General features: G+C 45.6%; 1 protein-coding gene across 3 annotated transcripts in view; it reads right to left on the bottom strand.

Moving 5' to 3' along the window:
• The window catches only part of LOC143186762 (netrin receptor UNC5C), a 43,742-nt gene extending 31,275 nt beyond the window's left edge, over window positions 1-12,467 (bottom strand). For all 3 annotated transcript variants that reach the window (XM_076390523.1, XM_076390524.1, XM_076390521.1), the window contains exon 1: window positions 12,203-12,467. The gene's annotated coding sequence lies outside the window, so the exon portion shown is untranslated. The remainder of the gene's footprint in view (window positions 1-12,202) is intronic.
• Between the last annotated feature and the right edge of the window lie 668 nt (window positions 12,468-13,135).

Raw genomic sequence — 13,135 nt, forward strand, 5'->3', positions numbered from 1 at the left:
GAAACTGAATACCAAAAACAGGGTAGAAATGAATCCAAGAGCTATTCCTCATCGTCTCCCCAATTCCTCCAACAAACAAGTTTTCATAAAAAACAGTGTCTTGTATCTTGAAATACTTTTCCACACAGACCCACTCGCCCTCTTCTCTCCAAGGTGCCCCATATATTTCCCAAGGGTAGGCGCGAAGCGGGTCCCCGTTACACGATCGATACGTGGGCCGTACAAAACTCCGCGATATCTGCGAGATCTGTGGGTCGAGATCGTAGGAAGATAGGGCACGCGGTCGATTGCACGCGTGTGAACTTCTAGTCGCATCTGGCAGTGGCTTGAGTAACGGCGCTGGCCAGCCCGAGGTAGACCTGTATCTTGAAGGATCTTCATTTGCTGGACTACCTACGTGGAAGGTGAGCAAGCGGAGAACAGCCGTGGAAGGATAAGGAAGAAGAAAGGAATATTCTACGCGAGGTCTATAAAGACGCTCCGCGAACCCACATCCCTCCCTCTGCAGGGGGGTTGACATGTTTATTTCGCTCCGTAATCTTCTCGGATTACGTTCGCTCGGAGAGAAAGGAAGGGAACGAAGAGGGTGGAGAAGAAAAAGAAACGAAACCGAAGGAAAGATAGCCTCGGCCAGGGGCGGAGATATTACGTGCCTGGACCTTGACGCGCTCGCTGGGATCCCTTGCGGTTGCCAAGCTTTTCAACCCATTAACCCCTAAATCGATGGTTTTGTGGAACTAAGCCATGTCTTTTTAAGTTTCGAAGAACCTCCTCTGCCTTCGGAACTTTACTTCGTGGGATTTACCTTGTCAGCGAATCTTTTCAATATCAGGAAGAGTCAGTGTTAAAGGTTCCCATTGAGTTCGTATATTCCTACCTCGTCCTGTATAATTTCCTCCGCTCTGCATGCGTGGGGCGTTCACTTAGAGTCGGAGAACAATTGTGGAAACACGTACATGTTTCGGGGAGGAAAGAAACTGCCACGGAGAATTTACGACTCCCTTGGTCCTGAGTTCCTGTACGCAGGGTGGTTGCTGGAACCTGGGACGGGCTAAGTGGCAATGGGGGAAATTGCTGAAGGGAAAAAGCGAACAGTGCGATGAGAACTATGCATCTTCTACATTTCCATTAACCGCAACCTTTTCGCCCCTTTCAATTAAATTTTGCGTAATAAATAAGCAGACACCGTTGTAAAAAAGACTGTCTGTCTTTTAACAGAATAATTAATCAACCCCTTGGTGAATTGTGCCTCTGTTCACGGTTTCCTACCCGAAATTAAAATGCAGCTGAATGCAGCTCTCGAAGGGAAACGTTTCCCACATTGAGGCGTTCTATTTTTTGCAGTATAAATTTTATCAGAAAGAACCCCAATCCCAGGTTCTGGAATTACCCTGTACGCGCGTTCCTCGAGGTCAGATATATCACTCGAAGGGGATGCAGACGTGGAATCCGAATGGGCCGTTTTCGCTGTGCGAAATTTGTTACGTATCACGTAAATGCATGCAAATTTATCGCATCCACGGTTGCATGCGTGCGCTATAATTCATCCGCGGCAAGATAAAATGCGTAATATCCCTGGGCATTAGAAATATTACGGCGTGCTGTTGTAGCATCGCGAGATTACATAGCGGAGAAGATATCGAGAAGGAAGTTCCTAAATAATACGATGCCGCTTTCTACGACCACAGTCGAGGTAATCGTGCGCACTGGAATCCTCGATCTTCGAGGGGATACTGTTTGCTTGGAGGGGCCACGATCATCGTTGCTTCGGACAAAGGATATTCCCATTGATGGCCTAACTTTTCCTAAACTGTCGTAAAGGGGAAGCTTTCTGATTCACGCGTTGAGTATCCGTAGAATTAGATTAGTTTGATTGTTAGTTTTCTTTTAGTGTCCTGTTCTCGAGGCAGATAAATTCTAGAAAATTAGGAACATTGGAGAAGAACATAATTAAACACAAGGCTATGTAAGTACTTCAACAATTAGATCCAAGGAAGCATAAATTGTGGAGACTTTTTTAACCTTCTCAGGTTTTGTAGAATCTAAGAGCTTGAAGAAACTAGGATCGAGGATCAATTCAGGATTAATGAAAAACTGGAAGCTATTTCCTCAAGAGAAATATAGAAAATCTCCCTTTATATGACCAGAAAATCTGCTTCCAACTTTACATGACATAATCCTATAAAAGGGTTCAAAAACCCTTGGTAATCTTCAAATCCCTTCCACTTCAATATTCAAGCCGAAGAACACTTGCTGGAAGCTTTATTTCACATATTTTATTCATCTTTGAAGGAACTATCACCTGTTCCCTTCCACCATCTTTCATGCAGCAGTCCCTGCTGCCAGAAAAGGCCAAAGTTCGCGGGGGTGGCGCAACTTCGAGCACGTACAAATTTGTGGCTACCTGCGAGACAGACATTCAATCGGACGGGTCGCGACGATTTATGGCCACGACGAGCATTGTGCTGCCCCTATTGGGACACAGATACCGTTGTAACTACAAGCTCGTAACCTCCACCATTACCAGGGCACATCGATTCATCGATTTTCTATACTGCAAAGTGTCGGCGGCTGGCGAACAGGACAGAAACATCCGAAAGAGGTCCTTCAAACGCTGCCCCCCTCCCCTGGTATTTATCCTTTTTCCCGTCCACCGTGAAAGGCGAGCTTTGATACAGACCGCTACATCAAAGCCGACCTCGAGAGGGCGCAGTTTAACCCTTGAACGGTGGCTTTCAGTCGCTCGAAAATCGCGGAGGACGAGGAAGATTCCACGAGAAGGGAGATCCTCCTCTTCGTGGGATCAAAAGAGTCCTGTATTGTGGAAAACCTCGGGGAGGAATCTGAGGGAAGGGTGAGGGGGTGAATGTGGAAGAACGATGGAGTTTGTTAGATAAAATGCGCTGATGCTAATTATTGAAAGAGGTTGCATAATGTAGTGGACACTTTAATGAGTATTCTAGAGCTTTCTTCTTTTAGATCTTTTGTTGAACCAGAATGAAATGAGTTGGGGTTGAAGACCTATAATCTGAGTACATACGTACATAGTTAATCTAAGGGTGGAGGGTTCATAGTCGAATGTAGAATATTCACAATTTCTGAGTACACATATCAAGCTCTAAATTAATTCAATAAGAAATTCAACTGCAACCCCACCCATATTAGTGAGATATTACCGAGACAAAATTCTCCAATCAATATTTATATCCCCAAGGTTCGCGTTAGAACCAGCCTTCTCCTTAATAGAAGCCATTATCACGATCCTCTGTAAATGTACCTACAGTCTCAACCCCTTGCACCGCCAATAAAAGCTAATCACCCTCCTCTATTGCTTCGACCTGACACCTCAAGCCCCAGTCTCCCCCGCCATTAAAACAAACGCAGACGTATCAATTTCAATTTTACAATTCACCTCGATAACCCAAAGAGACTCAAACATTCCTCGTCGCTCACAGCAACTTCGCCACGTAGGAAATCTCTCCCCCATTTTCGCACCCTCTCCCCGAGCAGTTGCCTGACAGACCTTGACAGCGTTGGAGGCTTGACGACCGTCAGAAAGAAATTGAAATACACCTTGGCGACTTCTTTGATCGCTTCGTTAGTGACGCCAGTGAACGGGAGCGCCGCGACGCTGAAAATACCCACTCGAGGGGGCGAGTGGCACGTGCGCGCGTCGAGTCAACGACGCCATCAGGTTTCCCTGGACTCGGAGAGGATCAAACGACGGCCGCTTTCTGCGCGGGATTTTCGCAGACGGCGAGAGTTATTTGACGTTTTCTTATGAATATGATATTCATGGCGGCTCCTGGATGAGACCCTGCGGGCGTCGTCCCGCGAGAATATTCGTCAGAGCAAGCTGCGCTTCCGAGCTTTCTTATATCTGCGCGATCTTGACACCACGGACCACGCTGAGGCATGGTCGTTTCCCCAGGATGATTTTCCTGTAATCTCTGATGTCGATCGCGAGGCGGCATGCATGCCAAGAGTTCGGGGAATTTCGGGGGTGGTTCCTGACAAATGGGGTGTTCTTTGTGTGGGTGTATCGAGGAACGTGATGAGAATCGATTTGCTTCCTTTTGTCTTGTTTGGGTGCGCTGCTGCGTCTGCCTGGGCTGGGTTTGGATCTCTGGCGATCTTTGGGGTGAGAGGAATTGTGAGGACTGTATTAAGTAGACAAAACGTTTCTGAATTTTTCTGAATTTTAGAAAAATGTTTTTTTGGTGGAGAAAATAATTTCCTTTCAATACCTGCGATATGTATTAGTTTTTGTTTGTGCAGTATGTGATTAGTATTAGTAATTCTGCTGTATTTAATTAGTACAAGATGATTCATGTATTTTAATAGTCAGCCAACTTAATGCAAATTAAGATTTGTGTGGAAACTGTAACTGTTCAAACAAATAAGAACGAAGCTTATTGTTAGTGGAACAGTTTGTGGTAAGTATACCGTGATTCATCCTCTTGTTTGCTAATAATTATATTTTCATCTCCTCACGTGTCGTATCTTCTTAATTTATCTTACGAGGAACCGAGGCTCGTAAAAGTTTATCGTCTGCTTAACATCATGATCCTCCCTCTGTGTTTTATCTTTCAATTCGCTGTATATTTTTCTTCTATTTGCCTCTAATTGTGTTTACGTTATCCTTTATCTCATCTACTCATCTTATCTACGATATCATCAGGCTCGCACCTCGTTCTAGCGAATTCAGGAGCAGCACAATGAAAACCTAATTGAAAGAACGAAACTCCCCACAATTCCTCCTCGATTATCTCCAAATTCACACCTACCGTTTCTCCCATTCACCTCCAATCATATTCACCCACCGCTATCTACCCATCCCATCTCGATGTTACTTCTCGCGTACAATTACCACGGTTGGATCTCAGCCAAGACTGCTTTAAAAGAGGAACTAAATAATTGAAAGCACCAAAATCCACGGAGAAAATAAGATAAATAAAAACTGGGATTCACACCCCCTTATCGCATGATCCTCTTTTCCTACTTTTTAGTACCATCGATTCTCGCGGTTTTTATATCCTATTTAAGTTAAATTTAATCCTAATTTAATAGCAGGATTTAATATTAAGATTAAATTAAAAGGGGTAGAAGTTACAAAACCCAACTGGAGTCAATACTATTACTGATTCTCTGCAGATAAATTTAGAGTCTCGTAAAAGAGGATGAAAAATTAATTCACAAACTTAATATGTTTGCCAGAACTTCTGAACTTCAACTCTCCATCAATATATTAGTGTCCTTAAAAAAAGAAGTTCCTCTAGTTCACCATCATATTTCCAAAACCATAATATCTACCTTCTAAACCTCAACCAACCCACAATCTCCAAACACCAAAAACACGACTGAACTCGTTCCGCCTCGCAGCCAGGAGATCCACCCTCTCCTTATCAAAGCCCACATCTCTCATCGCCAGTATCCAAGCGTACCTCGATTCGATTTGTATCCATTATGCTCGACGTCCTCAGGCCCGGAAGCCAGCGGAAGGAGGGTGAAAGCGATCGATCGATCGAAGACGTGGCCGTCTGGTCTGCGGGGGAATTCGTCGGAGCGTGAACACGCTTTTCGCGTGTTTCACGGTTGGAGGGGGACAAACAGGTAGGCCGAGCCGTGAGAACGCAGATGGAGGGCTGCGCGTGCCAGGTGTGGGCCTCCTCAGGTTCAGGCCCTAGGGGCGCTCCTCCCTGGCCCAGGCCCGATCGAAACCGCGATACGAATCGATCTACGTGTCGAGATAGGCCGCTGCATCGGCGAGTTTTTAATGGCCCCGCCGCGGAAAGAAGGCTAGGAGTCCTCAGGAACGACACCCTCCAAGAGCCTCTCACGCACTCCCATCACGCGCCTCGCGTTTCCTGCCTCTTTGGCTCGAGCCGTCTTGCTTCGATCGAGCGCGTGTCGCGGAAAAACGGAAGTGGAAAAACGTCGGGGAGCTCGTAAATAGCGACCTCTGCTGCATTCTTTTTCTGTTGTTTTTTCTTTTCTTTTTTACCTATTTTTTCTTTATTTTGCGGCAGCGCTGAATTAAGGAAAACGCAGTCACGCATTTCCCTGGGTCTTGGGAATCATTAGTCTTCTCTATTAGGTACTATGAGCGCGTTTTTCTTGCGGCTTTTTGCGCCAGCGTTATGAACTCGCGGCGCGGTTATCGGTGGTATCGGTATCCTATAATTACCGAACGCTGCTGTTTTTGCATAGATATCGATCGGGACTTCCATGATTGCTCTGGCCTTCGTGTAATTGCGGAGCGTCTGTAAACGATGCCCGATCGCTAATGATAGAGCTGGATCTAGGCGGTTTCGAGCCTGCTCCAATTGTTTTCTCATCGTTTTGCACTGGAGAAAGCGTGTTGTTCGATGGATACTTGAATTTCGGCCTTTTGTGTGCTGGGCGTAGGCTTCTCATGGGAATCGGGTTGAATCTAAGTTGAGGGATTTTAATCTTCGGTACTTTGATTTTGGCTGGATGGATTTCGGGGTGCATGAGTTGGCTAATCTTTAATTAGCGATTTTATCGTTGATTATTAGTATTAGTAGACACTCTAGGCAAAGTCTACTCGTGATTTTTTATTATTCATTTCTTTCCTTGCAATTTTTCTATGACTGTACCCATCAGAGCTAATTCAAATAGCTACGAGAAAGGTATTCAAATTAGAAAAGCGCTCTGTGAAGAAGTTATCACTAGCACGAGTTACAAAGAGATACAAAATTCTCGAGAATGGCCAAGAAACACTCATCATAACTAAATTGAAGATTGACCATATCTGATTTTTGCCAATCTCTCTACAGGTCTGTGTAAAGTGCTCTCAATCCCCTTATAAAGAATATGGAACTCAGACAAGTCTCTTAAAGACTCGAAATCGATCCAGATAGTCTCACAAGCCTCAAGAATCCATCTTCCCATCTCAAGTTTTCATATTTGTCCACCTTCAAGTTTCGATATTTGCTGATTTCCAAGTCTCAATATTTGCCCACCTTCAAGTCCCCATATTTGTCCTCCTTCAAGTCTCGATATTTACTGATCTCCAGGTCTCAACATTTGCTCACCTTCTAGTCTCCATATTAGTCCATCTTCTCGATACTTGCCCATCTCCAAGTCTCGACATTTGTCCATCTGAAAAACCTCCTCGCCATCAGGAATTCTTTTCCCAAACGGCTGGGAACCGCTCTAAATAGCACAATTCCTCGCGGTGCTCGCGACGGCGCGAATTTCACCGACACGACGAGTGCTGAAAGAAAGAGCGGAAGTCGCGGGTTCCGGGAGGAAGGGGACCGCGGGAACCCAGTTGAAAGGCGAAGGCAGCAGCGTTGACGGGGGACATTCAAAGAGGCGCGTGTCGCGTTTGCAGCAACGAAACGACGAGGCGAGCCAGGCGCGGGGCAGAAATAAGAGGATCCATTGGCACGACTCGCGCGAGTTCGCTCTGGCTCTTTTATTTTCCAAGCAGCCAGATACACAGAGGGAATATCTCTCGGTTCGTCGGAGATCATTACGCTTGGTACGAGAGCGCGTAGGTCGGTTAGTCGTTAATAATGTCTGTCAAAGTCAAATAACGCCTGCCTCCCTCTCGCCTCTCTCTTGCCTCTGTCCCTCTTGCTGCGCTTTAGCATCGACTCAGCGCCGCTTGAAATGTTTAGTCAGCGGCAGGATCTTGTTCCGCGTAATCGTTTTCGAAGCGCTCGATTTTTCTTATCTGCTCCCTCCCCCGCGGGTTATTTATAAGAATGAAGTCGCAAGAGAGAAAGTGACTCAGTGCTATCTGCTTGCTAATTGTTCGCTGGAGAAAGAGCTGTTATTGTGAATGGAAAGCGGATTTCGATGGGAACTCCATCGTAGGTTGAAAGAATCTATCGATTGAAATAATTGGGGATTTTGTGGAAGCCAGAAGTAGCTTAATGAATGAGGAGAAGTTTCGAAAGCCTGCAGTGAGCCAGGAATTAAAAGAATAATGAATTCATGTGCTCAAATTGTGAAGGCATTTTATACCTATTTATAATTTCTGTGTTGAAGTTTCAGATAAGTAGATTATAGCACCTCTCATAATTAATTAATGCTCCGAATAGAGGCGAACGAATTTGTGTAAATGAATCTCTACATAATTATAATCAATATAAATAGTGAATATCCTCCTCTGTGCTCCATCGATTACAACTAAACTCAATTGTTGAAGTGCTCTAAATTAATTTCTTCCGTTCGGAGCTTCATTTTCCACGAATTACGATATGAAGTATTCAGTATATTATCGAGTGCTCGCGGACTTGTCGTTAACTCGTCTCAATACTGATTTAATGACCCTCATTACATATTTCCGTTATCTCATCAGCTCTGTACATTCATAATTCAATATAAATCGAGGAAACGTAGGTCGAACTCCTTTTGTCTCGTTAATTAACTGATGAATTAATGAAAACGCCGCTTCCCTCGGCAACACGCGATCCTACGCTCGTTGGATCAAACAGACACGTACCAAACATTTATTTAACGCAGCGAGTGCCACGCTACGCTCGCTAGAAGCTCCGCCAGGGCACGTACAGCGGTTTCGATACCAGATAAATCCGTTTCCATCCAATTTTCTTTCATGATATCGCGTTTTAGTAATACAGTTCAAGCCTCTAAACGAATTAACTCTGCTCAGTGTTCACGGTACTCCACATTTTTAAGTATATTAATTATCATAAATTCCTGTGCATTTGATAGCCTCTTAAATGTCTTGCTCTGATTACCAAACATCAGAAACGCAACCAGTAAATGTGTATACTTTCATATTAGCCACACAGGTGTTAAAGTAATAGCCTCTTTGAAAAATAAAGAATAACGATACGATCAAAACTTTCCAATAAATGAAATTACTCAACTCGCCTCCCAGAAGGTTCATATATTACTAAATTAGCTACAGTCACTCTCCAAAATTAAAAACCTGGAAAACCATAGACCCATGCATATGCAAACCGCCGACAATGTTAACCACAGTTCCAATCATGCAAATAAGGTTGCCATTCACACACCAGTGACACGGCGCTGTTAATAACGCAGTTAATAGAGAATCTGAATGCAATCTTTTTCCATGGCGTCGCCAATGCAACAGATACACTTTTTATCGAAAGGGGTGGCGCAACAAAAGCGTTCTCCCCTTGCTGAATAGAGACAAAGGGGTAATTATTGGAGCTGGTATCGCAGCGACGATTAATGCCTCCTATCAATGACGAGCCGATGCGATACGCTGGTTATTAATTAATTGCGTCGACCGACGAAATCGAGGGCTGATTATTGTAGTCCAGCTCCCTCGCGATATACACTCGTTAGCGGCGTCTATGATCGCGCCGAGCCGAAAGTTAACAGAGCGTTGCAAACAATCGCCAATCGCCCTCGTCGATTCGCGTTATCGGAACTATTCTATTTCTATTGGACTTGCATTTCGACAGCAGAGAATCGCTCAGAATATAGTTCATTTCTTGATTCGCTATTGATCGTTTTGTGAAGTGTATGCTTGAAATTTCGTTACAGGTTTTCGACGTAAACTGAATTGTATTTTTAGGAGCCCTGTGCCACTGAATAGAGAACAATTTTAGATTCGAAAATGAATCGAAAATATGGAAGATTTTTTCTATGGAGAAATCTGGTTTACAGGAAAATTGAGTTTGTGGTTTGGAATAGGATAATACCGCACAGTAGTTTTCTACTCTCCCAGAAAGTCAATTTATGATTATTCAAATTCTGTTTTTATAACTCGTGTGGGCGTCCATGAATATCAATTTGTGTAAAAAATAATCGAAGACTGGGAACTTAATTTCTGGCTAAAACTGAAGAACCGAAGCTCTGTTATTCCTCGCTTTCAAGTCTACTCTGAGACACTAGTTTTCCTTGAGAACGAAGGCCAAAGGAGGAACACATTATTCTACATCTATATCTTCGACTCATCTCGTCCTGAAGAATCACTCCTCCTCGACTTATCGCGATCTGCCAGACGACTGAAATGACCAATAACTGGGAATAGAGTATCGACAGTGGCCTCGATACGGAGGCTTCTAAAAAACGAGTTGGAGATAGCATCCGAGGAGGCTGGAATCCTGTAAATCGCGAGCAAGGAGAGAAACTTCCCTCCTCGTTACATATTTCGAGCGTATTTACGAGAAAACTCGTGTGGGCCGACCCCATCAGCTTCCACGGCGCATACATTTCGCGTAAATCGCTGAAAACTTACTGCCGCCATTATGGAACTCGCGGGAACCCCTGTATACGTAATTCTAGTAAGTGCCCTCGAATGTTTGTAAATCTTCGTTCGGCGGTGCATATGGACGGCTACTTTACGATTATGTGTGACCAAAGCTCGCTGCCCACCGACCAATATTCCCTTTCGCGTATTTTTCGACGTCCTATATGGGACACAAGAGACTACCCTTCGACAGGTAATTGGGCAATCTTGCCTCCACTTGGATGAAGTATTTCCAAGCTAGGTTGGAGGTCCACTGGGTTTAAAATTAAGATTTAGTGGTGCCACCTCGGTGGTCTGATGGAAAAATATGTACATACTGTGTTTATATTGGCGAGAAGATATTGAACCTCTTAGAGTTGTAGAGAGAACAGAATTTTTATTTTATTTCACATAGACTGTACATGGTGTCTCTCGTGGGGTGAGGATTCTGAATTTTTTGAGATCATAGGGAGTAGCCAGGCTTTCTGTTGGATCATTCCCAGAAGTTTGCATAGTGAATTGTCTATGCAAATTCTAGGGGTTGATCGAATCTACTATGAGAGAAGTTACACGGGGAGAAATGCCAAGCTGTAGTTATTACAGCTATAGTTTTTGTAGAACTCATAAAAGTATTCTGTCAGGCCTTAGTTTAATAGAATCAAGAAGAATCGACTCTGTAGATTGAACAAAGCTGCTTACTGGAGAATTTACATACGTACGTGTAATTCTTCCCCTAAACCGCCCACAAACTCCAGCAAACCTAAATACCCATCTGCGAACTACACAAACATCCTCAGCCCACTTAGAATCAATCGCCAATTTCCTCAACTGAACCCGCCAGAAGCACAATCTCACGACCACAGTGTTCGTCGTCTCAGGAACCGTTCCAACATATTCATAGAGGCTCTATCCCTTTCAACAGCTTCCATCACGCGCGAACCAGAGCACTCGCGGTCTTCATTTACGCCTACCGCGGCCCCGAAGAGAGTGCTCAAGCCGAAACATATTTCTCCGACGACAAAGCCTCGTGAAGCAACAAGCACGCTCATTATTCGCGAGTTTGTCGGCTCGAATGCGTCCCGCGGGGAGCAACAAGTAAAACCGACTGCACTTTTACGCGGCTGAACCAGTACCAAAGTACCGGTAACCATCGGCCGATACGCGCAGCACGGATTTGCGAGCCAGCATAAGAATCGCTTTATTTCCATCGAGCCTGGCACGGCTCAGTAGCTTAATTTGAATAGTAATACCGAGCAGTCCCGAGGCAAGTCGAGCGGTACGAATGGTCGTTACGACGGTTTACTGGATGCCGCGCGGCTTTTTAAACAGGACCCTCGGCGTCCCAGCGGGGGCTCTGATAACGTTTCCCTTCGTTATGCCACTTGGGGGTTTCAAAACGCGGGCTCGGTGACCGCGGCGAAAATAGCGGAGGCACGGCTGGGTGAAAGAAATTCGAGGCGCATGGTCTAGCGGTGTCTGGTTTTATTGGGCAGAGGTCGTAGGGTTCAGCGGATGTTGCGTCGCTCAGGTTTAATTAACCCCTGGTAGAGAATTGGCAGCGGACACAGGGTCCATTTGGACGCGTACTTCACGGGAGGATTCTATTTCTTCCCTGGCGAGGACCATTGGAGACTAAGTCCTCACCATCGCCAAGTTTTGCTGTGGCTACACAGAGGCAACAAGGAGCAACATTTCGTCACTGCTGGTGTAAAGGAAGAAAATCCTAGGATACTTCTGGAGAATAGGATCTCAGCACGAAGGAATGAGAAGTTCAAATGCATATATGCTCGAGGATGCACTGTTTTTTAGCGACACGCTATGATCAAGTAGCAACAAAATGTTCCTCGTCGTTGCCTCAGTGTAGACGTAGCTTTGTGTTCTCTGTTCTCTACTATCACTGAGACTAGAGATCTTTCAGGAGTCCAAATGGATCCTCTATCCAGTAGGTGATCACCGAACAACTCAGTCGCAAAATCTTGTAGACATAAGGAGACTCACACAGCGTAGACTCTTCCCCAAGGCAGCCCTCGGAAATCCACTGAATCCAGGGAACCACTGAAGAGAATCCACCTTTCCTCGGTTTATCCACTGTCACTTGAACCCCACCGCACTGACACCTTTACCATCCATGCAGTTCTCGGCACAGGGCCTCAGGCACTCGCGACTATCTCGCAGCGTTTCGTAAGGGCGGTTGGTCAGAGGTAGGGTAGGGAACGAGTCGCTTCAGCACCGCGGACATCTCACGGGGCGCCAGGAGCAGTGCACGCGTCGTACGGAGCCGCGTTGCCACCCTCAGTAAGCGAACGAACACCGAGAGCGCCAGCGCGCGCGGCTCATGTCGGCCAACTGACTACAACCGCTGGATCCTCGGGGCCCTTCGCCTCTCGGGCGCCGCTGCTCGGCTGGGGTGGTGGTACAGACGTCGACGGTGGTGGTGGCTAACGTCGACGCCGTGGTGGTGGCAGTGGAGCAGCCAGTGGAGGCGCTACGGACCCGAGAGTGAGCGGAGACGCGCTGGTGGGAGCGTGGGTGCAGCGTCTAGCGCCGAGGAGCGCCGCAAGAGCAGAGTGACTCGACGACCGTCGAGAGGCGCGGATCGCTTTTCGCTTGCCTTGCATGATGGGAGCTTGGAGGAAGGAAAGATATAGAGGGGATAGTTCCTTGTCTTAACTAGCTGCTGTGGCTACTATCATGTATACGTATTCTTTTATTTTTTTCTGTTTTTGAAGTATCTGAACTGAAGGTGTTCGAAAGGGTTTTAGAGGAAACGACCCTGGGTTTTGGGATTTTTGCAATTGCTATGTATTTAGATTGTAGGTGGATTATTTGGCTACTGGAATTTCAGTAATTTGACCCCTTTTGGATTATAGGATCATAGCCCTAAAAATTGTGAGAAGTTGATGCTCCTTTGAGTAATCAAACTACATAGCT

The sequence above is a fragment of the Calliopsis andreniformis genome, unplaced genomic scaffold (genome assembly GCF_051401765.1).
Source record: "Calliopsis andreniformis isolate RMS-2024a unplaced genomic scaffold, iyCalAndr_principal scaffold0022, whole genome shotgun sequence".
In the NCBI taxonomy this organism is placed as follows: domain Eukaryota; kingdom Metazoa; phylum Arthropoda; class Insecta; order Hymenoptera; family Andrenidae; genus Calliopsis; species Calliopsis andreniformis.